Source organism: Manacus candei, unplaced genomic scaffold, assembly GCF_025592945.1.
Source record: "Manacus candei isolate 608988 ecotype Guabito, Panama unplaced genomic scaffold, ASM2559294v1 h1tg000049l, whole genome shotgun sequence".
NCBI classification, from domain to species: Eukaryota; Metazoa; Chordata; class Aves; order Passeriformes; family Pipridae; genus Manacus; species Manacus candei.
Genome location: NW_026138097.1, coordinates 8,977,541 through 9,004,880, shown reverse-complemented (window position 1 = coordinate 9,004,880; position 27,340 = coordinate 8,977,541). Strand labels below are relative to the sequence as shown.

Sequence of the window (27,340 nt, the reverse complement as noted above, 5' to 3'; positions counted from 1 at the left end):
ATGCAAAATCTCTACTTAGTTTTCAGCATGTCTTCTTTGGGTGTCTCCTAACTTACTGAAAGGAAGTAAATTTTAAATAATATCAGGTTAATCCAAACCACATTGTCTGGCATAGTAGCACTTGCAGCAGCTTAAAAAAATGGAGCATTAATTAAACAGACAGAAAGAGAAAGAAGGTTTAGAGAGGTCTTTGGTCTAAATGACTTACCTAGAGGCCAAACAACAAGATATTGGATAAGATAATTAAATTGTTGTGGGTGAAAAGCTACTGAGAGCAATGCACTCTCCTGCAAAGCAGCAGAGTACATGTTCAACCTGAGAGCACAAGAAAGATTTTTGTCTTAAAAGGAACTATTCATGTGGCTTAAAGTAAGGTATGTGCATAAGAAGTGCTTGCAGAATTTGGTCCAGAGTGCTCATCCCTTTACTAAATCAAACCTAGTGAGTGGCTTGATATCAGGTCAGTATCATTAGAAGTTCTCAATCCCAATTAGGAAACTCATATAGAAAACAGTTCAGATTGCAAAAGAGTTTATGCTCATGTAAGCTTGAAACACATCCAGAAAGCCATGTTCTCCATTAATTGTCATCTTATTAAGTTTAACACACTAAAGGCTTCTTCTCTGTCTTGTGCAGTGTTCAGCACATCAGAGACAATATCGCCACAGAACCATCTACCCTGTCAGCATTACAACTTGTGCAATTAATTGTTACTGAATCTAAATCTAGGTATCAGGAGAGGATATGCTGAGCAAGTGAAAACACAGAAGTAAAATGACATGCCATGGCTTTGTGGGTATGCAGCTACAAGCCATCACAACAGACACAAGTAAGCTGGTGAATAGACAGAGGTCCTGCACTTGATCATGATTTGCCTGAAAATCAAGGATATATATGATCTAAACCAATGAATAATCAAATGGTCAAGTGAATTTGAACACCAGAACAAATTCAAGAAATCTCTCTGTAGCAAAAAGATGCTTCAGGAGATAAAGGTCATGTCCAATTGTACGTAAGTGCTAAAGAATGAAAGGAATGGTTTTCTAGTAGAAGAAGATAATAAAATATTCTTATACCTTCCTATGCACTTTTATTCCAGCTCCAGCTAAATTTATGTGTATATACATATATATATATGTATGCATTTTTTACTCCAGAGAAATAAGTCATCTTACTTATGACACATTTGAGAGATATTGGTGTTCTCTGCACTTTACCTTATTTCACACATGAATCTCTACCTGCAGATCACACAACACAGAGGATGAGTGAGTGACAGAGGCTGTTCCCTACCAAAAATGTCTGCATTGTGCAAAAAAGGTACTCGCTTCCTCCCCTTCCTTCTTTTGGGGTCTTATTTCTAGAGGGTTCATCAAAAGGATTATATGTGTGGAAGAGATGTAAAACTCTTCTTAAATTCAGGGAGATGGTATGTATCACAAAGCAACCCCCTGCTTCCATCCTCCTCCAAACCCAAGAAGTGAGGATAAAGCAGCCTGACAGGATGCATTCTTACTGTATTATCTCTCAAACCCTTATAAAAAGAAGCAGCTGTGTCATAATTAATACATGATGTAGTTGAAGATATTATTTATTTGTTAAATTGGAGTATAAACTGCTGTTAAAACATTTTTATTCCTGGGTCTTTACTGTTGTATATTCGTAATCAAATCTTTTGGATAGAGTATAGGAAAAGAAGTATAAATCTATCTGAAATTTACAGTGAAGAGTATAATGCAGTAAGATTTTCCCTGCTTATGGAATTCTAATAATCAATACTGTATTATGCTCTTACTGGAGGGCCTAGCACTAACTAGTAAAGACATTTGGCAAAATAAAATTACTCAGGTAATTTTCTTCTAAACTTTTGGGGTCCTTATGGAAATTCTTCAGGGGGATTGTAGGAAACATTACTCTCTTTAGGGGTTTTTTTGTTGAAAATTGAATATATTTCTCAGGGAAGAAAACCAACCAACAACCAAAAGAATAAAAAGCTTTTGCTAACAAGAATGACCCCGATAGGTGTATTTACATATGGATATTGGATATTGATATTATCACATTGGAAGGAACATGCATATCCTTTTTTAGTTACCACTACTGGGTTAGGTAGTGAAATTGTGCTCATGTTCCTTTTGTGGAAAGCAGTGCACAGGTCAATCTGTAATTGACACCAGTGTGAATCTTTCTTTGCCAGTGTCTTAACAAAGAGATAAGTCAGGCTGATAACGTGTCATAAAAAATACCTTCTTTCCTGTCTGACTTTGGAGACAGGAAACTCTGTTATGTTTTCCAGATGACAAATGTTTGCATGTTTACATGTTTGTGTTATGCTAAACCCAAATCATCTTAGCAAATTGATCATCTGCACCATAGCTCCAATGTTTGACATTGTTCTTAATGAGAATCAACACTTTGTTTCCATAGCATAAGCCATGTTAGGTTGCATGTGTTGTAGGTAAACTGGAAAAAAGTAAAAGTCCTGGGACCTACTTTTTTCCCTAGGAAATCTCAGATAGCAATCTGAGAGCATTACCTAAAATTGATGGAGGAAAATTCATAGCAATTGTGTGGCCAGTTCTTTCAAATTCATTTCATAGCACCACTACAAAGGAACTTTTTCCTTTGTTGCAGGCCAGGCTGGATAGTTTGCGTAGTCACTGAGGTGAGAATAAAGCAAATCTATCCTTCAAGAAACTGAAGCAAAGGTTGTGGTTGGGTAAATGTTTTTCTAAATACACACAGAAAGATATATAATCCAAATTTCAATTTAGCTGAACGTATCATGTTAGTGTCAATAGATAAACACTGTCTTGTTCTATTTTATTATTATGGACTGCTTAATTTTGAAGAGATTTTGTATTTCTATGTGCTTTCTCAAAAGAAGGTGAATAGAGTTTTCAAGTAGCAATTACAGTCATTAAAAAAAAAAAAGGAGAAGGAAGAAGGGATTCCTTACACTATATGTGATAAGACAACCTAGCACCTACAAGGAATCATGGGTAGGAGACACTTGAAAGTTTCATGAAGAGCTCTTTGGAAAAAATTACTCAAAACAACAAAGGAGAACAAATAGAAATCCCCCATTATTAACTAATATAATTATATGAATTTCAACATGCAGAATGCACTAGAGATAGTCATGATTTATTGTTACAGTGAATTAATAACATTGTCATAATGGATAACTTCACAAATTCTGGCTGTTTGAGTGGTAGGAAGACCATTAGGGTTTCACAATAACAGAGCAGCTTTAAGATAAAAATAGAAAAAAAATAATTAAAACAAAACAACAACAACAACAAAACCCACAAACAAACAAACAAACAAAACCAACAAAAAGCCAACCCAACCCAAACCAAAACCAAACCAAACAAACAAAAAAACAAAACAGAAAAGCCAAACCCACCACCATCAACTTAAATTCTTTCTGGAGTGGTGAGCAGTGTAACTCTGGTCTACTGTGGCAGATGAAAGAGCACTCAGAATGCATTTTCTGTTTGTAGGAGATACATGCTTTGCATGCACATCGTAGTGGATTTTAATCTTGCTGATTGAATTTAGGGTGGATACTAAAAACCAAACTCATCACTTTCTCTGTGCTTGATATTTTCAGCAGAAGGAGCACTAGACAGTGCAATGTCTCCCCCACCTTGAATAAAATAAAAATTTATGGCACCACTCCGTTGGCTTTAGCTTCTCACGAGTGCCTACAGAACTTACCACAATTTGGTTTGACTTTCCTCATCATCTCCAAAACAGGTCTTCCCAATCTGTGTCTACAATAATGCGTACCATCTCTCAAAGATGCAGATATTCTTTCAAATGTCAAAAATATTGTTTCTCAAGGAATAACCTGGATTCCTCTTCAGAACTCACAAATTAGTGATATAAGTTTAGTTAATTTGAGTTTAGTCAACCGAGACTCGTCATGTGCCAGACTCGTAGCATTTATGGATTCTTCTGGGAGAAAAAGACAATTTTTTACTTTCTTTTAGGAGAGAAAAAAAAAAAGAAAAAGAATGAAAATGAGCATTTTCTAGTGAATTATCTATTGACATTAAACTTTAATTACTACTTTAAGAAGATGGAAAGAACTTAAACTAATGTACTTATTCCATAGAAGTAATACTTGTTATAGTAATTATATTAAACACTTTCAAGCATACTAAACTTATTCAGCACTACTGCAATGAATTCAGCATTAGATTGCTGTACACACTGAAGACATCCTAAAAGTATTATATTTTTTGTCTATTGGTGTGTCTTTTGCATACATATAATTAAAATACTGAAAGTAACAGAAATGCATTCAACATACTGACCTAGCAGAAAGAAATTCAGGACTTGTACAGCTTTAGGTGTCATGTAAACAGGATTTAAAGTTGGAATTCAGATACAAACCCCACATATTAAAAAAAAAAAAAAAAAGGCAGGTCTAGGAATAATACTATTATATCATTATATCATTAGGTCATGGTTTTGCCATGGAGGCTGTGGAATCTCCATCCTTGGAGAATTTCAGAGTTCAGCTGAGCAAAGCCCTGATCAACCTACTCTAACTTTGAAGACAGCCCTGCTTGGAGCAGGGGGATGGACTAGCTGATATTGAGAGTTCCCTTCCAGCTTCATTTATCCTATTATTCACTGAGCAGTTAACCCAATACAATATTAAGAAACAATTGTAAATTCTGAATCTAAACCTGCAATAGAAAAGAACTGAAAAAAATTAAATTCTGTATGTTTTAAAATAAAATACCCCTTTAAAATTTTTTGTAATTGTAGAACTATTTTGATGAATTGAAGTGGATAAGGAGTAATATCCGTTTGCACATTTCTAAAAGGGGACTCACTGTTCTCATTGACAGAAAATATTTCATTCAAATTTTTTTAAACCATATTCCCCAGTCTTCTACTTTTTCTATAACAGACCTCAAAGTTGTTTTTTTCTGTACAGTTTTAGTAGTTTTCTTTCCTGAACCTTAGGCCTCAAGGTCACACCAACTTTTAATAACACTGAATTTGATCCAATATTACACAGACTACTTTACAACATACATTGTTTTTATTTTTACAAGTAAATGAAATGTGTCCCTGTCCCTGTGAAACATATGAATTATTAATTTCTCATTGTTTTGTTTCTTTGCAGAAAACTTTATGAAAAAAATTACTTCTTATGAATATCTTGAACGTATTGCATTAAAAACCACTATTAGTTTAGGTAATGGAATATGCAGCACTGAATTAAGACTATTCCCCATAGAAATCATTTGCTTTCATTGCACTGAAGAAGAAACAAAAACATTAAGCCCTTTTACTGCCAAGGGTGCTTGCAATCTCCAAAGACATTTTTTTATTAATAGTTTTCAAATTCTGACTAAGAGTACCACTTCTCTTTGGTGTTCTTTAGTAAATTGCACATTATTTTTCTTTTCATAAGATTCAGAATATTTTCATCGATGTTTAAGCATCTTATATTTATATGAAATTATATGGGTATTAAAGATTGTAAAAAAATGTAAACAATTTGAGAAAACAAATCCCGTATAATCCTGAATCACGGGGGAAAGTATGGTGGATTTTATAATTCTGGATTTACCTTTTGTGTCCTGTGCACAAGCATATGAGACACCCTGGATGCAGCCACAAATGAAATATTTGTATTATAACTGACTTATGCAAAATTAATGAAAACAACAAGCTGTATATTCCATTGATTTACTTGTTTTTGTGTTTTAAGATTTTTCACTGGAGGCTTATCAGTCTGTCCATAAGCCTTGCTAATACTGAGAAGCACTCAAGTGTACTTTACTAAACTGTGGTACAACATTCATAATACTGCATATTATTATATTAATAATATTATTTTTTTAATAATAATAATAATGCTCAGAAAAGCCTGCATTGTATTTTGGTAGCAAACAATTTCTTCTGCAGTCTGCTTTTTAATTGAAATATTCCTCAAGTACAAAGAGGTGCCAAGTTAACCTAACGAGGTCAATGAGGCTGTTAACCTAAAACAAATAAAAGGATGTAAACGACTGCAGTCTTTCTTTTTGCTTGTCAGTGAGTATACAGGCACATAGTGCTTCTCCTTAACTGGTTGACTGAGAAGGCAACCAAACATCTATGTGGTCTTTGAGGTATGATGGTGTTTAATGTGAAGGCAAGACCATACCAAGAAAAAATCTCACATTGTCTGGGGAATTTGAAAGCAAAAAGATGCTGTTACAGGCTACTCATACACTTACAGGATACTCATACCACCTACTATGAAATCCATTAATGTTACACTTAATTATTCCATCTTATGGCATGCCTGTAAATATTTTAGTAGCTAGCTTCGTGAAGACTGGAAGAAGCATTTGGACAATGCTCTTAGGCACATGATGTGATTCTGTCCTGTGCAGGGCCAGAAGTTTGACTTTGATGACCCTTGTGGGTCCCTTCCAACTCAGAATATTCTGTGATTCTATGAAGTGGCCAATTTAGGCAATATTTTCATTACTTTCCATCAATATAACTCCATACACAGCTATTACAATAACTAATCCCCAACATACTCGAAAAATGTGCATCTATACCTTGGGAGTGGAGGCATAATGGATAGTTGTGCTCAGCTCTGCCTGTTATGCTTTTATGCCCCAAGCTTATTCTTGCTCTTAGGGCCCTTTCAAGTTCTACCCTACTCACAGAGTCCCAAATTTGGTGTGATTCGTCTTGTTGATGCTTCAGATTCCTAAGGCATCTCTAGAACATCTGGGTGCATCTATATGGTATATAAGACTGGCTGGCTTCAGAATGTCTCTTACCCTTTAAATCTTCAGTGATCACCCTAATAAGGGCTGTATAGCAATCACAGCATTCCTGTAATGTCTGCAATCTGCTGACCTCAAGACCCACCACATAACAAAATATTGAATTCATGTTGCTCTGACACCTCTAAACCAAGATGTTACCAGTAAGGTTGTGAAAGAAAGCTTTCAAAAACCAACCAACAACCAAAAGAATAAAAAGCTTTTACTAACAAGAATGACCCAGACAGGTGTCATTCTGGACACCATTTACATATGGATATTGGATATTGATATTATCACATTGGAAGTAACATGCATATCCTTTTTTAGTTACCACTACTGGCTTAGGTAGTGAAATTGTGCCCATATTCCTTTTGCGGAAGGCAATGCACAGGAAAATCTGTAATTGACACCAGTGTGAATCTTTGCCAGTGTCTTCACAGAGATGTCAGGTTGATAACGTGTCATAAAAAATACCTTCTTTCGTGTCTGACTTTGGAGGACCATGTCATCTTCCACACCATGCCACCTTGAGTGCCACTTGACGGTGGGCCAGAAATCTTCTGATGTGGCTGCAAAGCCCATTTTTGCTAGTTCATGATAGTCTTGACTTTGCCTAATGGCAAAGCAGCTGAAGGATGGTTACTAGAGAACTGCTGATTTACAGATGTAGTTTTATGCTATTTGTTAAGAAGCAAGTACTACCTCAAAGAGGCACACCACCTCTGTTACATTGTAGAGCTAATGGACATAGTAATTTCTGCACTGGAAAGTTAATTTCTATGAGAGGTGGGACACAGCTGCTTTATCATGGCTGTGTACTGTTTGTGATGGTCCTGTACCCATTGCAGCTGTCAGAATGCCCAACTGCATTGGATCTGTTCTTGAGACAAGTATTACTGAAGGGAACTCTTCCTTTAGTGCAGTCATGGAGGATATCATTCCATCTTTGCCTTTCGTTGTGGGGTCCTGGTACACGACCTGTGCAATTCGCTCTAGGTGAAGCTGCTTTAGCAGTGGTTTAAACTAGAGGATCTCCAGAGGTCCAATCATTCAGTGATCATGTGATTCTGTGATACATGCTGTCTACCAGTCCCTCAAAGTAAACTTCAGCAGCATGAGAATAGCCATTTCCCCTGCCATCATCGTGTCCCATTTGCATGTGGCCTGCTAAGTATTAATTCAAGTTGTTCTTCAACTGTATGATCAGCTCCTGGTGAGCTTAGGCAGCTCAAAGATCACAATGCTTTCAAGATTGCTTTCACAATAGATAATGTCCACTAACGACCTGTGACACCACAAGCCTGGGAGGACGATGACAAAATATCCATTGTGAATACATCTAAGAAAGCAGTTACTCTGGAAGCCTGTCCTACAGATCAGCTCTGAAATAATGTGTGCTATTAGCTAGCATGTTTACACATACGTATGCATCTGTAAATACAGATTCCTCTATTCATATAAAGTGACTGTGATTCCATTTGCCTTTGCCTTGCCTTAGATAAAAATAATAAATCATCATTTCTCCAAGGTTTGATTGAATCTCACTGTCAGATTTACCTGCATAAACCACCAAACATCTTACATTCTCTTAAAATCCCTAACTGATGACTGGATTTTTTTTTTCTTTTTTAATATAACAACAAACTGACTGAGTACATATGAGAGAGGGAAGTAGAAGTTAATGTGGATCTGCCATTTCACTGTTGGGCTGTCATAGTGCTTAGACATGAGAACCGAGACCCCGGAGGCTCCTTGTGCCTGCTGCAGCAAGCACTAAAGGATGAGGAAGAAAGAAAGGAAGCAAAGATGGAATAATAAATTAGACTAGGGGAAAAAACAAAAAGAAAGAGAAATAAAAGAGAGGGAGAGAGGGGAAGGAGAAAAGATGGCAAAGGACAATGTGAGGTCAAGTTGTTATACAAAACAAAACACAGACTTATGGTGTAAAGCCTTTGAACAAAAGGTCTGAATTAAATTTTCCAGACCTATTTAATTTTTCATTGTTTTAAATACTGGAAATTTGAAATCCCAGTGCTTGGTGTTTAACCTTACTTTTCCTTTAATGCAGTCTTTGCAGTAAGTGTACCATATAAACTCAGTGTTAGCCATTAAAAGTCTTGTCACAATCCTGAACTGAACATTTCTGATCCTCTGGTTCAGATAGTGCAAGATGTTGGTCTATATGATTGTTGCTTAATTAATTATAAAAGGAGAAGGAGTACGTTGATTAATAATCTCTGGAGAGCTGAAATGCAGACTAAGCCTTCAGTGGCTTGCTCCATCTTTTGGCTAAGAGAATATAGGTTTTTAATCAAAAACAATGAATTATAAAAGCAAGTATAATCTTTTCACTTCCTATGGATAGCAGAAAATAATTTATCACATTGCACAAATAATATTATCTCAGAAGGTATAATAATAATACATGTAAGGGAACTAAACTTTCGTCATTAAAAAACCCTATTTTTTTCCTCTGAAAATATATCTTTTCAGCATTTATCTTTTAGTAACTGTCTATTGTACAGTCACAACGTTCAATTTCATTGAAATTACCTCTTAAATTGAATCATAAATGTGGGAGAAATCTGTAACATAATAGGCAAGTTAGGTGTTATTCTGAATGATCTGGATATTCAGTTCCCATCTTTGCTGACTGTTTTGCTTGCTAAAAAGGAAACAGAGCTCCCATATAAATGCACTCCGCTTACAAAAGGTTCTGAGCACCAGGTGTTCCCATGACCACCTAAATACTTTCTGTTCAGGACAACTCTGGAAATTTAATCTATGTCTTGTGACCCCAACATCATCAAGAAAGACCACAATTGCCTCTGGTTTTTTAGTCTTAGATAGTCAAATTAAGGAACACTATTATCCATGAGCTCATGAACACATTACAGAATAATTTACAGATCCTCACAATTTTCCTAAATATTGTGCAAATCTCTCCAGTATTAGAGCCATCTCCAAACCCAAAGTTTTCCTTTGTAATTTCCAAAGTAAATTCAGTGAGCACAGAGACCTATGCTTGGAGACACATAACATTACTCCTCCTTTGGGAGCTTCTGCTATTTGATTAGAAAGTTCTGGTAGATGTATTTTAGCCACTGCATCATATGTGCTCACTCTCTTATGTTTCCTGCATACCTCTTCGTGTCCACTGCTGGAGACAGGCTACTGAACTACATGGCTCTCTGATTGAACCCACTATGGCTATTGACAGTTTCCTAAGCATCCATAGATAATGATTAATTACAACTGTTAATCAGAATTCAATTATTAACATGATAACTAAATAAAATACCATATCTAAAAATTCTTTATTGTTTTCACGTTATGCCTTAAAAAGTTAACTACAAAACTCTGCCTTATTTGTAGTATGTCCCTTGTTGCTAACATAATTACCCACTGTTCAGGTAGCCTTCTATATTTGCCACTACGCTTACAAGTGGTGCTCACATCCTCAAAGTGGTACATAAAGGAAAATCTGGGTGCACAGCTCTGTTTTCTCCATGTGCCATCCTTATAAATCCCTTTTATCAGCTAAGCTAAGACTAAACATGCAAAAGATATTGTAAGAGGTGCAAAATGTATTTGTAAATAAATTAATTTTATTTTGGGTATAGGTGCAACTGAGGTCTGCAACAGGTTCATCTCCCTGGAATTAAAGATACAGCAAGGAGTGAATAATTCACACCAAGCTAAATTTTTCAGCCTGAATGGTGCCATTGAAGAGGTGGGGTAGAGGACAAACTGCAGTTGGAACAATATTTTTCCTGTTTCTTGAATGCTGAATTTCAGTCTAGTCTCTTAAACTTAATTTCTACACACATACATGCAGAAATCTATACCACAGAAATAAAAAATTATACCAATGTACACACATCAAAACTTAGTGGACCTAGAGAACTACTCTGTGCCAAGACAACATAGAAAGACAGGGAAAGCATGCCTATCAAAAAATGATAACTTTCATTTAGATTAGGAAGCTGCTATGAAGAAATATTGTATCGTTTGAAATGTACACCAAGTTGACTCTTCTACTGTTTTACCAAAGAAGGCTGTTTTGACTAAGGCTTCAGTCTGGCTGGACAAACCAACTTGGAAGAAAATGGCTGTGACATGACACCTCCTCACTGCCAGCTCATTCTCCTGATTTTTGTCCCACTGCTACCTTACAGCAGGATGCATCGGTGTTGGAGTCTAATCTTTGACAATGTCTCAGTTGCAGGCATCTATCCTTTGACAAGTGGGTTTTAGAAAACCATTGTTTTAGGTAATGTTTCCAGTAATCCTGGACATTAACTCCCAAACTTGTCTGACTTTTCTGTGCTTGATGAAGGCATAATTTCAACCTCTATTTCTTTGTTAGGTATAAAATGGGACCTATCTGAAGCTTAGGATGAGATGGGGGAAGAGAGAGGCCAGTAGGATGCCCACTGCCTCTCGCATATTACAAAGTACAGATCATCACAAGAACAATTAAAAAGGCTTAAATATGCTCCAGGGCATACCTTAACCTCCATTTTAAATTCAACCTTCTCCACTGCCTGGGGAATGGCTGACAGAAAGCCAGGAGGTGGAAGTTATGTGAAAGTCAAGAACTTTTTTTTCGTCCCTGTTATAGAAGGCAGAAGCCTTGTGCAGTTGTTTTTGTTCCTTTGTACTGAGTTTCGCCTCCTGTTTTCTCACACCCTAGGGATTGCCTTAACAACCTTTTGTGAAAAAGAGTCTTTAGAGCAAGCATCTACCCTCCAGCCAAATGCTGTAAAGGAAATTCACCCTCCTGAGGTGCTGCTCCCACATCCTCTGACTAGTGGATTTGCTGGTATGGTTAGCCAGGTGAAGTGGATGAAGGACCAACACTGGGAAAACTGTTTGGGTTTTTTGTGCGGTACCAGATCTGGGATGACAGATCTCTGTCTGGGATGAATGTCATTACCCTAGATATTTTTAGAACACTCCCTTGCCTTTCTTTAAAGTGGAGTGCATCCAATTTTGGATCAGACTGGCATGAGGGAAAAAAAGACACACTTTTTATTAGAAATAAAAATATAGCTCCTTTATATTTTCTTCAAGTTTAGTGTAGGGCCAGAAGTCTGCTTACCCTTACACCTTGCATCCACAGTGGAGAATAGAAACTGGTTTCTCCAAGTGGAAACTTGTTTTCTCTAAGGAAAAGAGGTGAAGCTAAAGCTTAATGCCACTGTTTAGCAAGGCAAACAGTACCAAGAATTCAGATGTGCTTCCCAGACTGGAAAACAGCAGCTGACATTTTAGTATTAAAGCAGTACCTCGAAATTAAAGTGTTGCTCTTATATAGCTGCTCTGCACAAAATCTGGCTTAATGCTGACGTGTTTTGCGGCTGAGCAAGATCTCATATATGGATATGGAATTCCTTCTGCTCAGAGCTTGTTGTAGACTTGGGGCTTATGTTATTTCATTTGTAGACATATTGGCTCCAGGCCTGGTCACCAGCATGGTAAAATGCCCAAAGTTTTCAGTAGGAGCAGAATTAGACCAATTGTAAGAGCTAGACAGTTAAAAGCAAAATAACCCACCCTCTCCCCCCCCCAAAACATTGTAGCACATACCAGGCAAAGTGTCAATAAAAACCACTAAACAACGATTAGTTTTCCACATAAACATTTCATCGCATCCTTTCTCAACACCAATCATTGTGACAGTCCATGACAATATAAACGATGACATGTCTGAGGTACTCTAATCCATCCAGCCTGTGTTGCTGTACTTGTTAAGAAAAAAAAAACCCCTCCATAAAACCTCTAACCAAAACAAAACTCCACTATCCCACATATGTTACCAATGCTTTCTAAAAACAGCCACTCAACAAGCTAAGATCCATACCATGACTTCAAATTAAACGATATGTTCATTTATAAAATGAAAAACTTCTGGGACAAATGAGTCTTGGAGATGGAAATCATGATTTCCAGCATGATTTTCTATGGGGGAAACCTCAGAATGATGTGTATGCCCATTACACAAGTTGCTGGACACTTATGATAGTGTACCACGAATGCTGGCTTCTTCATAAAGGTCCTCTGTTTTGCAAAGAATGGCTCAGTATGTGGACTTATGGCTTGACTTTTTCTGTTTTGACATTAGTTGAAAATAAGCTACGACATAATCAGTCTCAGAAACTTTGTGGGCATTGTGTGGAAAATCTCTGGCATACCTATCTGCAGCTCACAGCTTTCACCAAGGTCCAGACTAACCCTGCCTGTGAGAAGAGATTGTGGAAAGTAATCGAACAAAATCTCACTCAGCTCAAAGACAAAACTTTAATTATATTTAGTTCTTTAATAAATAGGAATAATGAAACCAATGTGTAATTACAAGGAGAGTAAATCAACAAACAAATTTTTAAATGGTATACTACCTTGGTCTCCACAGCTCTCCACTAAATCATGCATACTTCAGGGTCCATAATAAGGGAGGAACATTTCTACTTCTGCCACTTTGACTTCCATGAAATTTAAACTGGGACCAGACCCATGAAGCAAATTGTCCTGGTTGGGGGTAGAAGATGTTAAGAGAAGGTAGGTCAGACAATGTGAATGGTGGGAGTATGCAGTGCATGGATGCCCTGAGGAGGTTGACTCCTTTTCATTACTCTTCTTCCAAACACTCTTCATATCTCCATGATAGCACGTATTCCCACCATGCCATCACTTCCCTCAATCCAACTCATAGCACAGGGTAAGCTCTGAAAATATAAACAAAGTGTCAGAGAACAAAAGTAGAAGGATATTGAGGCCACGTAGCCTGAGCAGACCTGGGCTGGACTTCATGGGGTAGTGCTACAGCAGCATCACAGACAGTGAGATGGCACTGTTACATGGGGTTGGCCTCACTTGGTATTGCATACCATTAGATTCATAACACAGCAGTGCTATGAAGATAACACACACCCAGAATGAAGGATAGAGCAAAAGCCCACTGCAGCATAAGCAGAAGAGCAAACACTCTCACTTTCTAATCTACCTAAGGTTTGAGGCACTTTGGGGCCATTTTAGCAGTGATAATAAGTTTCATTTTCATGACAACTCTTCCCCATTTCATAGCACAATGTGATATACTTGCAGAATATTATCTGTATTGTTCTAACAAAAGGGAATTGCATATTTCATTGCAGTATTCTAGAAAAGTGGGAAGGTGGTGCAAAATATCATTACCTGTATATTTTTGACTTCTAACAAGCTACTTATTAGGATGACAAATGCTGTGGGATGCAAATGTCCTTGTAGTACAACCTCTAAATGTTGGACTTTTTTCTTGCTTAACTGAAACCTTCCACTGCCTCTGAATTTCCTTTGCCTCAGGGCTACTCTAATTTCTAACTGGCTGCTCATGACCTCAGAGGCCTGTTCTTCTTGTTGAGTTTTGCTGAAGACAGCACATCCACACCCTGTATGTTAGACTGAGAGCTTGGTTGGCTTAAGAACTAAAACATGACAGACCTGTAATGTACACAGATTACTCAAACTTGATTAAAAAAAAAAAAGCTAATAATGCTTCTATACAACAAAGATAAAATGCTGAGCATTGGTGAAAAGCACACACTTTGCTGCAACCCTCAGGCTGAAAAGATAGGCAGGGAGCACGCGTAGCACAGTTAGTGCTGAGATCCAGTCCTCCATGAGTTGTTTACATGCTGACCGAGGCTAAAGTGTGGTGGTAGGAAACAGGTTTGTTTTTTAAAATCTGAACGTGCTCTGGTGGCAAGCATGCCTGACCCTTCCACAGGGTGAAGTTTCCTCACTCTCCACCACGTGAGTCCAGGTTCACCCGGGACCACGGCTGACTCACCGTCTGGGAATCTAGAGTAGGCATGGCCTTTGTAAAAAAGCGATGCTAAAAACTTGCTGTGCAAGATAAACAAGGAAAACATGCTCCTTGGCACACAGGCGGGTCAGATGTTGACTATTGTGTTCTGCTGGAGTTAATCATCACTGGCCAGGCTCCCCTTTGTGGTGGGAGGTGAGCTGTGGCCGTTCACTCGGCACTAAGGAAGCAGGTGCAGCAACAGCTCATTGTTACAATAGTGTTTTGATAAATGGGAAACTTGATATATTTTTTTCTCCCTGCCTTGGCGAATCAGGGGCAAAGCTGGGCAGTGATGGTGCAGGTGGCACAGCTGGAGGAGGGGAGGGCAGTGCTAGCATGAGTGGCCACCTCTCCTAGGGACATGAAGTTTTTTCTTGCACCTGTGTTTTTCCTTACTGCTTTGGAGGTTGACCTTGATCCCTGTTGGAGGAAGAGGCCCTCTACCCAGCCTGGTCACATGTCTGCCAGCTTGGGGTCACCACCACAGTCATTAGCCCTTACTCTAATTACAAGTTCACCATTTGGGGCATATCCTGCAGGTTACCTTAAGGAGACAGTCAGACAGAGTGTCTCACAGGCTGCCTGGGCAGTAAGCTAGCCACAGGGCAGGCTCTCTGAGCCCTCTGCTTCCAGAGGTTGTGTACATCCCAGCATGCTGGCATTGGGCAACTTTACCTGGGGGACACATTTCTTACTTCATTTCTTCTCCTTCTCACTCTCCATTCCTCAGTCCTTTTACATAATGAAGTTAATTACAGTCTGCTTACTAGACCTCACCTTATTGACAGCTTTTTGCAGCACTGGTCGTGCGAGGGAACTTGTCAACAGAAGATCTTCCACCACTCTTGATCCCAGTTTGCAGGGGCTGAAGGTGAAGATAATTTGATAGCTTCTTTTTGGCTTACCTGAAACAGGCATATTTGCATTTCATCCTCATTTCTAAGGGACAGATGGGTGTGTTCTGTTAATTCTTGCTACTTTGGCTAACCTAGCTGGCAGTGGGTTAGGGAAGTCACAGGAGACTGAACTTGTCACATAGGGATGAGTGGACAGGACCAAGATACATGTTAGGGACAGTGGTGACCCATTCTGATCCTCTTCTGTGATTGTAGGAAGGGTTTCATTTCCCGAAGCTCCTCTTTCACACTGCTCTGGAATAGCAATATTTTAAGGAGGAAAACAGAACACAAGAACAAGATGACTTTCTAGTCATTTATGGATTTTTAGCTCTTATCTAAATAATTTGCTGCTAAGTCTTTTTGTCCTTTCTTCCTTGCCAAGATAATGCTCTCTCTCTGTGTGTGTGTGTGTGTGTGTGTGTGTGTATTATACATATTTGTATTAAAGGGATTTCTGGAAAACTTAGCATGTGTAACTAGAGGGAAAAAGTATATATTAGCTTCAAAAGCTTTTGGGGTTGGGATTGTAAAAGTATTTGATTTGGAGGGGTAAGTTCTTCAGGCAACTCTCCTCATAGCATAGCCTCCTTATAGCCTCAAGAAAAGGCAAAAAAAGGAAAGCATTAGTTGACACAAATCTTCTACATAAGTCTTTAATCTCTGGGACTGTACAAAAGTAGGGGATAGCCCACTGCCCTTATAAGTAAGAAAATAAATGGCCAAGATGAAAGTGAAAAGTGATAAGATTAATACACAACTATGATCTGAGCATCATTGTTCAAGAGTGACTGGTAATGTAGTACAAAAAGGAGTGGTGCTGTAGGATTTTTCTGTTGCCTCTAACTGAAGAATATGTGGAACTTTTTCTGCTTAATTTCTTGCTGTACTGACTCAGATACCTGTGATTCTCTGATTCAGTCTGGACTCAGCTCTTTTATGAGAATTCACCTAACTGCAAATTCCTCAGAAACCTTTAGGTGGTCCCTGAAGTGACCTCCTTCCGATGTCCTATCTGTTAGTAATTCAGACAGCCTTATCAAGGACTTGGAAATCAAGGCAAAAGCATGTCACATGAAACACTATACCCCGTTATGCATAATAGCATTGCAAGTTGCAAAGTTAAAGTGTCACAGCATTGTAAGGAGCTCTACAACAATTTGTCTGTTAATGTAAAAGAAGGGAAGGAAAAAAGATATTTAATTCAGTTAAAATATTTTTCCATTTGTTATTGGTTAACACATTTCAGGCATGTGATTTCTGTAGATACAACAAATGCTAGATGCTATACAAAAACCCACATGCCTTGTAGGTTCTTCTGTCATTTTGAGTATGGAGTCACCTAGAAGACCCAGAGTTGGAATAAAATCCTCACTGTAAAAGAGACAGCAAAACTGTGGGGCATAGAAGCGTAGACTATAACAGTATTTCACGTGGTTAAATGCAGTTAGATTTTCTGTTAGATGCAAATTCTCAGGACCACCAAGTGCCAGCATCTTCAGTCAATTTAGCAGCCCTAAGGATGCTTAAAGTCCTTCAGGATCTGGCCCTTTGCAATCAATTCTTTTCTGCCTTTTTGTACTTGTTGTTGTTATTGTTGTTGGGTTGGTTTGGTTTTTTTTCAGTGTGAAGGTCATTAGCTTCATTTTTCTTCTCTTGGCCCATGCTGATTAAGTGTCTACATTTGGATAGATTCAAAAATCTCAGGTGAGACTTGTTCACTGAAATAAGTGCAACCAACTTTTTGTTTTCAATGCACAACCATTTAAGCAATTGGAAATAAAATAGCAAAGTCAATAAAAAATTTGCTGAACATTGGTGGTTAGGATTACTAGACAGGTTATTTAAAGTAAAATTTGTTTGAGGGTAAAGAAGATGGAAAAATCTAATCCTTTAGATTTTCCTTTTTAGCTAAAAATAAAAGTTTGAGGCTGGTGAGATAGAATTTGTGTTTAAAGATACCTGTTAACCTTAAAAGAGATTTCCTCTACTTTCCTGCTCTTTTTTCATCTCATCTTACAGCCTGGACTAAGGGAAGTAGACTACCTGCTGTTGTAATGGAGTCAAGCAATTGTTCTGTCCTTTTTCATTGACAGAAATTACACAATCTTCTAAAGGAAATTCTTTTCATATATTTTGAAAAAGAAACATCTGAAGAAGCTCAGCATATAACATAGAAGGGAGTAGGATGTAAATGCAGATCTGATGAACTTCTAGGAGATTTAGCAGAGGCAGATCCACAAAAAAAACTGGCAGAGCAAATATTTATCCAAGGAACAAAATCAGGACTTCATTCTCTGTAAGAATTCAAAGTCTTTCAGATGCAAGTTTTCCGTTTCAGTCATTTTCAGTTTAAAATCAGCTGGGTTGGAAAGGACCTCTGAGATCATCAAGTTCAACCCTTGATCCACTACCACCATGGTTACTAGACCATGGCACTAGGTGCCACATCCAGTCTCATCTTAAAAACCTCCAGGGATGGAGAATCCACCACTTCCTTGGTCAGCCCATTCCAATGCCTGATTACCCTCTCTGTAAAGAATTTCTTCATAATATCCAACCTTAACGTCCCCTGGCAGAGCTTTTAAAAGTTATCCTTTGGATTGTGTTGTTCTGCTTTTCCCGTATCATTACAAAGACTGTCATTTTCTAAATGACTTCAGATGCTGTACTGGTGCTGTTACCTTATAGATTTTTTTTTTTATTATGTATATGTATTTTGATTTACAGTATATTAACTGAACACTCAAAAAAGCTAGTAGTAGGAATACTTCACATCAGCTTTCCAAAACAAAGAGCTGACAATAGCAAGAAAAAACCCACATTGACAAACCATCCATGAGTTCCTTTATACACCTTAGCAAAGGAAAACAAATATTTAAACTCAAGATCAAGTCCTGAGACAAAGACAGGATGTAAATTCCTTCTTGATGCTTGTTTCCGATGAGCTCTATCAGATTGCTGTTAATGGCATTTCCTTCTGAAAAGATATGGGAGAGTTGTGCAGTTACCTAGGATACTTCAGTTTAAAGTGGTACTGACCAAAGCTGTTATGGTGCAAATTATGAAGTATTTGTCTGGGTGAAATTTAGTATAAATTAAAACCTAAATTCTTGGTCCATACTTGTTCTTCATCAGTTTGCTCATGGAAATTAGAATAGTTATTTAACTTTAAATATGTATTCAGAGACATAGATTTTCTCACATCCTTCCTGAGGCAATCTAAGTTATTTGAACTGGACTATTCCAGGCAATTCATCTGCTTCTTAAGGACTAGAAAATCTGTGCCTCCATGAACTTAGCTGAAAAATTAGAAAGCTTACTTTAAAAAAATGTCCTGCTTTGTCTCTCCGCTCCTGACATTTATTTTTTCTGCCTCATCAAATTTGGCTAGAGTCATTCACCAAATTCAGTGTAGAGTATTCACTTTTCTGACAATTCAACTGTTTTGAACACCCTCTCCTCCAAAAAAATTGTACCAGTCACCAAAATGGAAGAGAAATGCGCACTTCCACTTGTGAATAAACACATTTGAGTGGAGCGCATAGTATCTCCTAATTTCTCAAACTGGGTGTGTGAGTCCTGAAGCAGACATTGAAGGACAGAGAGAGAGCATCCATCTGTGCTGCAGAGAGTACAATGCTACTGTATTACTGTCTCCCAAACATAAAAAGTTTGGGCTAAAGGCTAATTTAGAGCTTTGCGTCATCTATTTCGTTAATAAGTGACTACATCACTATAGAACCACCATGATAGTTTTAATTCTCTCTATTATGAAGTCTTCTTATGGAGCTGTTTTTTGGGCTGTATGATGACATGTGATATGGCATTCTGCTGGGGGATTGTTTTAGAACTCCAGATACAGAATTTTTTTTTCATGCTTTTTGCTACTTCAGCTCCACAGTGCATTGCACAGAAAACTCATCTTTTCTAACAAATATAATACAACTGTGGCTATAGGGAAAGAATATGCCAAGAATGTAGACATAAATTAAATGTTAATCACATAGAAATTATTACAATTTGATATTATACAAAAGGAATCCATCTCCCTTGAAATTAAGTCAAAATTATTTAAAATCTCAATATGTAATCAAAATCAAAACAACTTTATAAAATGATATTTTAATTTAAATTGCTTAAATGGAATACTTCAGTGTATTCAACTGGCAGACAGACATAGTCCCAGTACTTGTATAATAAGCTACTTCAGTTAGACAGCAATTAACTTTTTAAATGCAATAAGCATTACAAATTGTCAATTGCTTTCTGAGAAAAAGTGTCTAGAGAGGAGATCAGGTACTTCCAACTAAGTGTAAGAAAAATGTAATAGTATTAACTAATCCTGGAAGATTGTCTATATTCAAAACCAATGCTTTTAAATTTTAGTGATAGACTATTGCTCCTTGTAATTTTTATAATGGTATTTAAATTCTAAGATGAATTGTGGCTAAATTTTGCATATAGTTTAGGCTGAATAAGTTTTCCACAAACTGCTATATGAATAGATAATTGGCTCCTTTTGATTTATAATCCAAAAGGGAACCAAAAGCAAAGGCAATTAAAAAGAAAAAAAAAAACACAAACTCACAGAGCTGTTGAACAGGCCTTTTTAGAAGCAACTTGAGAAGATTAGGAAAATGCCATCAACCTTCAGGGATATTATGTTCCTAAATACCTTTGTATCCTTTGAAGATCTCAGCTTTGGTACTGTTTTGGACTAGAACATGTTGCAAATGGGAGAACAGAGAGAGACTTCAGGTAGAGGAACTTCTCACAGGACTGAGATAAAGGACTTTTAAAGCTAACAGATTCCCGCAAACTTCACTAGGTTACTTCCCTGACAGCTGCAGAGCCTCTTTTGTTTCTGCAGTCACACTGCCTGGGAATGGGTTACATTACATGAATTTAAACCTCTGTACTATGCCTATTTTGCAGGACTGTTGGTCTGAGTCCTCACTGATAGCAGTTAGTGTGTGAAAGGGGACAATCCATTATCAAAAAATAATGCCAAAGCAGCTATTAGGTGCTTGTGGGTAAAAACAGAAAGAGTGTAATTGTGTAGGATTTGTATCCTTAGAAAACCAAAGGAAAACTGAAGTGTATTGATTAATGTGAACAGTTCCAAAATATAGGTATTTTGTTCTATGATAACTTATGGGTCTCTGTCAACAGTGAGATGTGAAGGTCATCACCGCCAAGAGGTTGACTTCCCTCCTCAGCGCCTGCTTGGTTGTTCAAAGTCTTTATCTTCCCCACCTTGCAATTAGCCTTATGGCACACTGAAGCTGGCTGCCTGGAGAAAGCATTATTTATCTAAATATTCATTAATCTGATAAGCAATGGAATAAGTGTTCTCATTTGCGTAACACCATTGAAATGGCAAACTGAAAGCATTTTACATACAGAAGAATTTTTCATATGGAAAGATTGGGAAAGAGTACTTGGTCAGGGAATTATAATAAACATACCAGAAAAAGAAAATTATCAAGGAGAGCCTACAAAGTAAAGGGAGCAGGGGGATGCTGCAATCAGGCTGGAGGTGTAACCAAGAGAAGGGATGTGAAGGTGGAACCAGGATGAGAGCAGGCTGGCATTCTGTCAGTAGTGCAAGCTATGTTAAAGGGCAGAGTGTTGCGTAGGTACGATATACAATAAGGAAAAAACTTATACTGAAAGGGGGCAGATGAAAAGAGAAAAGTTCCAACCTCCTAGATTCACATGGCTTGCCAATAGTTGTCTGTAAAAGTGTGTGAAACAAGCATGGTTAAGGGTTTGTTTCAGTCCAGTAACTTAAAGTAGAGTATCAACTATTTTGCTCCCTTCTTTCTCAGTATATCTTGAATACTTTTGCAAGCCCCTAAATAGACTTCAAACAAAACACTGGATGGTTAACATATTTTTGGAGCAAACATTTCTCCTAGAAGCAGGGGAAAAAGGTCAGTGCTGCCCACGGAAGTAAAAAAAAACCCAAAACTGATAGGAAAACATGGTGGTTTTTTTTTTTTTAAATATATGTTTACTTCTTTACACATAATGTTTTATACACAATAGGTCACAATAAAAACTCAGATAAAGGCAGGCTAATCTCATCAGTTTCTTTTATCAAATTCTTCAAGATCTCACAAGGAGAACATTAATTTGGTGAAATAATGAAAGAAGAAGAGAGGGAAAAAAGCAAAAAGAAATAGTTATATCTGAATGTGTACCATTTTAAGTATTAATTTTGGTTTTTTCAGGAGAGAAACATCTATTTTATGATTAAATGAGGAAACAATTGGGGAATTTGTCCTATGAAAACATAATTTTCATATTTTCAGGAAGAAAGGACATCTGTATGCCAAAAAGCTAAAAATGGTTTTATTGTCTACTGTAAGTAACTTTCTAAAACCTGTAGCTGTTCTTTTTTTTCAAATACCATTTCAACTTACATAGAATTTCAATTATATACATAAATGAAGTGAGGTGAGGATACAGAATCACAGAATCATTGAGGCTGGAAAAGAACTCCAAGATCATCGAGGTCAACCTTTGACCGATCACCACCTTGTCAACTAGATCATGGCAGTAAGTGACACATTCGGTAGTTTCTTGAACACCTCCAGGAATGATGACTCCATCACCTCCCTGGGCAGTCAATTCCAGTGTTTAACAACCCCTTCTGTGAAGAAACTCTTCCTGATGTTCCACATGAACCTTCCCTGGTGCACCTTAAGGCTGTATCCTCTAGTTGCTTGGGAGATGAGACTGATCCCCACCTCCCTACAATCTCCTTTCAGGTAGTTGTAGAAAGTGATAAGGTCCACTCTGTGCCTCCTTTTCTCCAGGCTAAACAATCTCCAGCTCCCTCAGCTGCGCCTCATATGACTTACTCTCTAGACTCTTCACCAGCTTTGTCACCCTTCTCTGGACACACTCCATCACCTCAGTGTAGTGAAAGGCCCAAAACTGGACAGAGGAGTCAAGATGCAGCCTCTCCAGTTCTAAGCACAGAGAGGCAATCACTTCCCTGGTCCTGCTGACCATACTATTTCTGACACAGGCCAGGATCCCACCGGCCTTCTTGACCACCTGGGCACATTGCAGGCTCATGTTCAGCGGTCGACCAGTACTCCCAGGTCTTCTTCCACTGGACCACTTTCCAGCCACTCTTACACCAACCTGTGGAGCTGCCGGGGTTTTTTGTGACCGAAGTGCAGGACCCAGCACATGGGCTTGTTGAATCTCATACTGCTGGTCTCGACCCATCCAGCCAGCCTGTGCAGCTCTGCAGAGCCTTCCTACCCTCCAGCAGATCAACACTCCCACCAAACTTAGTGTCGTCTGTGAACTGTCTGAGGGTACACTCAATATCCTCATCCAGATCATCAATAAGGATATAGAACAGCACTGGCCCCAAAACTGAGTCCTGAGGAATCCCACTAGTGACCATCCACTAAGTAGATGTGGCACCATTCCCCACCACTCTCTGGCCCTGCCATCCAGCCACTTTTTAACCCAGCAAAGAGTGCACCTGTCGAATGTGAGTATGCTCATTCATATGGAGGTAAAAAAGAAGAAAATATTTCCATTCAAAAAATTGTGAAGGGGGACTTCCCTGTGGTGTCACTGCCTGAGAAGTAGAAATGAACATCAGCTGATTTCCGACTTACCTGAGCAACATTTGTGTCTAAATAACCTTTTGGGGCACAATTTTAAGGTCTAGTTGGGTGATGTTTTTTGGAAAAGGTGATAGCAAAACAATTACATATCTATCAATTCTTAGTAATTTCAGGATAAATTGTCTTTCTAGTGGGTCCTGATGTGACTTACTTTTAATTAAATGGTTTTACATTATAACTGCCTTCTAAATGACACATTGCTCAAGTACAGCATTTCTGAATTCTTGCCGAATACTGTTCAAAGCAATAGTGCTTTGGGAATGAAAAGGGAGGTGTTTTTAGCACATGTTTAGGGCTCACAAATGTAAGCACACAGAGTTCCTTGAGAAAGGATTTGGCTGTTATCTTTTTTTTTTGAGATACCCACCCCTAAATCGTATCTTCTATTTACTCCCAAATGATGAAAAAACCTCCCAATTGTGGGGTTCTTGTTTGTTGTTTTTTCCAATTAAAAAGTTGTCTTATAAAAAGAGAGGGGAAAACCCCTGCCCAGAAAAAAAAAAATCCTCCTTTAATGCAGATCTATCCTGTTCTTCAAATTTTCCTTGCACACAGCATTGCATTATGCCATCAGTAGTCTTGCTGACAATAGCATGACCTCATTCTTTTTGATGACGGTAATTCAACTTCTTGCTCAAAACAGTCCTTGACAACACTTATCACCATAGTAAGACAAGATAAGAAGCATTAAAAAACTCTTTCAACAAATCTTGTTGATTCTACTCTTCTTTATCTTCACCTGCAGAAAAGCTGCCTGGTGGTATGGAGCAGACAGACATTTCGGTTTGTTTCATGATCACTAATCCTTTCCAAGCGAGTCCTCAGTATCCTTTCAGCTTCTAATTAGAATACTGCAGTAAAAGATGGGGAGCTGCAGTAATTTTTATGAATATGCTGAATAAACAAGTGAGATGGTAGGAAATACAAACTGAAACCCTGCCTATTGAAAGAAAATTCTGCTGCTTGCTCGCCTTCATTTTTTTCAGCATACAGAGATTCAATCAGATGAACTGCTTAGTTAAAGGTCAAAATCGAACTCTTTCCCACCCTTTTTCATTTTTTCAAGGCCAAATATTTTATTGGCTCTAGTACACTGAAAAGAGAGGGAGAAAAAGGGTCAATATAACCTGAGTAAACTAAAGGTTATCCTTCTTATTTTTAAATAACTGTGAAACTTTTTCAGCACTTTTGGTTTTACTTTTTTTTCAGTAAATTCACATATTTCAATTGTATCTGAACTTACACTGTTTATGTGACAGAGGCAGCCAGGACTGATTTGACTTTGGAGAAGGGTGAGACAAATTTTGCACTGACTTACACACCTTACAATTCCACTGAAACCCATATATGTGCATATCTGCAGAACACAGTCCAGTTGATCACCACATGCTTTTCTGAACAAATACATGCATGCACACATTTTTAGTCCTTTGAAGGCTTTTCTTTCAAGGCCTCACTTAATTTCAAGTTACAGCAAGTAACTTTCAGTATATTTATCATCAATCCATCCCAGTCTGCATAAAATGTGCAGGGTCAATAGCACCAGCAGAGTGAGTCTACCTAGGTGCTGGAGATGAAAGATCAGGAAGGGAATGTTATTCCTGATAAATGAAATCTGCTGCTGCTCCTCCTATTTCTCTGCAAAAAGCTGTGTGTCTTTCAGAGTGGTGTGTTCAGATTGGTATAGTTATAGGCCACCTGCTCTTTAAATGATAAGGAGAAATAAATGAATTTAATACTGACAGCTTGTTAATCCATTACCTGGTAGCCACAGCACTGAGGCCTGATCACAATTTACAAAAATTCATGTATACTTGCCTGAAGCCTTATTTAGTAATATTTGTGCAATCTATGAATGAACCCAAACTAGAGTCATATATAATAATCATAATGGGATTAACTGGAAGATATTAGATTTCACCTTCTCACAACCCAAGGAAAGGTTTTTCCCATTATTCTTTCCAACATGGTAACTAATATTAAATTTAATGCATGGCAAAAAAGTAATAATTTTTTCTTCTTCTAGGAACTGAAACATATAATCTGGTCCAAATGGACAATCCTTTGGTATTTATGGATTACACTTAATTACAAGCACTAGAATTAGTGGTGAGAGCTAAACTTTTTTATCCCCATCCATTTTTTAATATTGTTTGTATTGTTAACTACAAAGTGGTTTATAAACAGATAACATTTTTCTACATGCACCTGCAGTTATTTTACATTCATCAGCAAAACTTTTCTGGCTATATCCTAAGTCATTACTGCATGGGACCTGCACACTTAAGTCATGTGAAAAAAGACTACGTATTACTCAGCCGGAGGAAGATCCCTGATTTTAATCAAATCACTACATACACCAAATTCACAAAGAGAATTGACAGGAGAGTGCAGACTTTCTAGGGAGCAAAGTTGCTTTATTGGTCCTTCCAGCTGGTGGTCACAGCCCAGATCTGACTGGCAAGCCATGCAGCCATTAGGATAGTGTACAGCTAATGAGCCTCTTCCTGGGACCTGCCTGTTTGGGCACAGTGCTGTGCAGAGGTTGGCCATAAGAGATGATGTTCAGCCTCTGACTCTGACCTGCAACCCGGTGTCCCTGGAGCAGAGGAACAGAGGAAGAATAATGTCACTGCTTGCATTCCTGGTAATGGATGCGCGGCTTGTTTCTGCAGGTGCTTGGTGACTCTACCAGTCACCCCTTGTAGAGCCAGGAAGAATGCCCATTCCTGTTGACTACATGCTTTGTTTCTGGGTAAGTGCTCGTCTCTCTCTACCCTTTCTACAGAAGCACCAGCTATGGAACATGAAGGAACCAGTTGACAAAAACACAGAGAATCATAGAGTTGTTTAGGTTGGAAAAGATCTGTAAGTTCATTGAGTCCAACCATTAACCCAAGTGCACCCTAACACATGCCCCCAAACACCATGTCTCTATGTCCTTTAAATGTCTCCAGGGATAGTGATTCAACCACTTCCTTGGGCAGCCTGTTCCAGTGCTTGGCAACCCTGCTGATGAAGACATTTTTCTTAATGTCCAATTTAAACCTCCCCTGGGACAACTTGAGGCTATTTCCTCCTGTGCTATCATTTGTTTCTTGGGAGAAGAGACCAGCTCCCTCCTAAATACATCCTCCTTTCAGGTAGTCAAAAGGAGTGATGAGGCTCTCTCTTGAGCCTCCTTTTCTCCATGCTAAATACCCTCAGCTCCCTCAGCTGCTCCTCATAGGATTTGTGCTCCAGACCCTTCACCAGCTCCACTGCCCTCAAGAAGCTATGTCTGAGCCATCCAGAGCCACTGTGTTCATTGCAGAGGGTTCTGGCTCTCACGACACTGAAGTACCTGCCCCAGGGAACTGCCAGTACCTTTGAATTTCAAACATGTGGCACGTTGCATTGCTTCTCTGGATCACATGCTTCTACCTATCCATAATATTTTATATCTTAAAAGAAAGTCAGAAAGATAGGTCACATATAATGGAACTAAATAAATTTGTTTTGGAGGCTGTATGATGAATTCACATCTTTTAGATAAATACTTTTAAAACAGACTAACTTCAGTACAAATCATGAAAAATTGAGCCCTTTCAGGTCATAAAATGAATACAAATAAACAGTTTGTTGTTTTGCTTTTTTCTCTCCATATGTGAATAATCTAAAATGTCCTTCTGATTGAAAGTGTGAGTCACAAAGACTTTCTACTGCTGGGAACAGCATCAAGAACAGGTCAGATTGACCTCATGTGATTCAGTGTTGTTAGGGGTTTTAAAAGCAAAAAAAAAGGTACAATTACCTGATGCCTGGAGCTCATTTTGCATTGCTAAGTTGTTATGTCTCTGTTTCTTCTGCTTATGCCTGCTGTGTGAGAATAACAATGTTGTTTCATGAGTACTTACGTGCAAAGTGCCTTTAAAACCCTCTCTGCTCTTCTTCTCAGTGCCAAAACTGAGTTAAACATTTACCTTTTTACAAATCATAGAGACAAGGAATCAACCCCCCGCCTCTCCCTCCACCACGTGACAGTCCGTATGAGAGAGCACAGAACTTCATCAGCCAAAGATTGCTTAGAAAAATGGCCATATAATAGCTAAGGAGACATGCAACCTACATTTTACTTTGGTCATGTACCAGCAG

At 38.2% G+C, this 27,340-nt stretch overlaps 1 long non-coding RNA gene across 3 annotated transcripts; it reads right to left on the bottom strand.

Moving 5' to 3' along the window:
• Positions 1–2,098: 2,098 nt before the first annotated feature.
• On the bottom strand, positions 2,099–27,128 carry LOC127476503 (uncharacterized). 3 transcript variants are annotated; one of them, XR_007906655.1, is made up of 5 exons: positions 27,000–27,128; positions 15,427–15,554; positions 13,202–13,528; positions 3,724–3,991; positions 2,099–3,251 (listed from the first exon to the last, which is right to left on the bottom strand). It is a non-coding gene; the product is annotated as an uncharacterized LOC127476503 (long non-coding RNA). The 3 variants fall into 3 exon arrangements; XR_007906653.1 differs by having other exon boundaries at positions 2,099–3,991; XR_007906654.1 differs by having other exon boundaries at positions 2,099–3,991; positions 13,202–13,331.
• Positions 27,129–27,340: the final 212 nt, after the last annotated feature.